Genomic DNA, 2572 nt, shown 5'->3' with positions numbered 1-2572 from the left:
AGGACCTGTAGTTAGTTAAAAGTTAGCCCCAACTCATCACACTGTGCTCAGTGGGTGCTCAGGCTTGCTCAGTGTTGCTCTATTTGAATGATCCCAGTGCAAAGAAATAGAATAAATGTTCACCTGTCAAGAGGAGGAGGAAACGCACGTCCTTCCTTGATTTCCTGACAGAAAACCTTTCTCAGCCTTCTGTTAAACCTGAGAGTACCTGTAATCCCAGCTATCTGGGTGGCTGAGACGGTAGACTGCCTGAGCCCAGGAGTTCAAGACCAGTCTGGGCAACATAGTGAGATGCCCTGCTCAAAAAGAAAACAAAAATATCTCAAGAATAATTTTGTCTCATTCTTATAATGCAGAGATACACTTTTGCCATATTAGTGAAGGAGTGATTTGACAACTTTGTAATCATCACTTAAAATAATGACCCTGGATGGCTGAGGGAAGGGAGGAGTCTACCCAGCTGATGTCTGTATTCCCAGTACCTGGTTATTGCCATGCCTGGCAGTGTGCAGTATTTGTGGGGGGAAGTAGCTAATGGCCTACTTGGCCTTCCCTTGTAGACCCAGAATCGCCCTTGCATTTTACACACTATAGAACACACACCACAAATAAGACTTGTCACCTTTGGTCTGGTTCTTTGGGTAAAGCTGATGGAGAGAGACTGAGGGCCTGAGCATAGGGTCAGGCAAGATCCTGATTTAAAAGACACACACCCACTGTCTGTGCATGTGTACCTTGTGGAAGAAGAGGTAAGTGGAGAAGAGTGTGGAGGGAGTGTCAGAACATGAAGAGAGGGGCACAGAATAGTGAGACTTGGAAGAGACACAAATGATTTTGAATTACAAAACGTTTTTCCCCAGTTAGTTCACTTTTATTTCCATCTCTTTTTTTTTTTTTTTTTTTAATGGAGTCTCACTGTGTCGCCCAGGTTGGAGTGCAGTGGCTTGATCTCAGGTCACTGCAACCTTCACCTCCCGGGTTCAAGCGATTCTCCTGTCTCAGCCTCCCGAGTAGCTGGGATTACAGGTGCCCGCAACCAGGCCCAGCTGATTTTTGTATTTTTAGTAGAGATGGGGTTTCACCATATTGGCCAGGCAGGTCTCGAACTCCTGACCTCGTGATCTGCCCTCCTCAGCCCCCCAAAGTGCTGGGATTACAGATGTGAGACCCCACACCCGGCTTTATTTCCCTCTTGAATAAAAAAAGACATTTTTATTTTAAAAGAAAACAGTCGTTTTTATTTAGGTTTTAATTGCACAGTGATTTTGTTGTTTTGTTTTTTAAATGAAAGTCCTCAATGCAAAATTGTATGTTTAAAAATTACTGGATAGATAGGGCTTCATACTGTTAAGAATTTGTATGGGCTGGGTGCAGTGGCTCACACCTGTAATCCTAATACTTTGGGAGGCTGTGGCGGGCAGATCACCTGAGGTCATGAGTTCAAGACCAGCCTGGCCAACATGGTGAAATCCCATCTCTATTAAAAATACAAAAATTAGCCAGGCGTGATGGTGGGCACCTGTAATCCCAGCTACTCGGGAGGCTGAGGCAGGAGAATCGCTTGAACCCAGGAGGCAGAGGCTGCAGTGAGCCAAGATCGTGCCATTGCACTCCAGCCTGGGTGACAGAGCAATACTCTGTCTCAAAAAAAAAAAAAAAAAAAAAGGATTTGTACAACAGTCCTCTGTGCAGTCTGCCCAGCTCTAAGGGATGTGTTCTCAGAAGTGCCATTCACCATCACCTCTAAGTCTGATAGTATGCTCCATATGGAAAACCAGAATGTGATCTGTATCATCCAGTGCTCAACATTCTGGTTGCACTGTTCAGGGATTCTCATGACAATAGCCACATTTACTCTGCCAAAAGCTGATTCATTGCTTTCAAAGCAGGCAGCAACACTGCTATGGTGCACAAACTGTATCCATCCTTAGATGTCTCAGCACATGTTCCATTTATTATGACAGTAATATGGTGTCACGAAGTGTTAGTAGGAATTTGAAATACTGACTTAACAGGCCCAGCTGTGCCAATGATGGTCCAAGTGCATATGACCGCAAAGGAGGCTCAAATGACCAGGCTTAATGTAAGTGCTATATTTCTTCGAGCTTTGATTCCACATTGATTCTTATACCTGAAGTCATCAGTGAGATCCCCAAGTTCCGTGAAGTGTATGGCCAACTCAAAGTGAAGACAGGGGCTCGGCATGGTGGCTCATGCCTGTAATCCCAGCACTTTGGGAGCCTGAGGCAGGCGGATCATTTGAGGTCAGGAATTTGAGACTAGCCTGGTCAACATGGCAAAACCCCGTCTCTACCAAAAAATACAAAAATTAGCCAGGCATGGTGACTCATGCCTGTAATCCAAGCTATTCAGGAGGCTGGGGCAGGCAAACTGCTTGAACCCAGGAAACAGAAGTTGCAGTGAGCCGAAATTGCGCCACTGCACTCCAGCCTGGGCAACAGAATGAGACTCTGTCTCAAAAAAAAAAAGTGAAGACAGGGACCTGGTTTCCCTATGTTAACTGTAGCACTCCTGGCCGGGCGTGGTGGCTTAAGCCTGTAATCCCAGCACT

The sequence above is a fragment of the Papio anubis genome, chromosome 2 (assembly GCF_008728515.1).
Source record: "Papio anubis isolate 15944 chromosome 2, Panubis1.0, whole genome shotgun sequence".
NCBI classification, from domain to species: domain Eukaryota; kingdom Metazoa; phylum Chordata; class Mammalia; order Primates; family Cercopithecidae; genus Papio; species Papio anubis.
Note: the sequence above shows the minus strand (reverse complement) of the source record.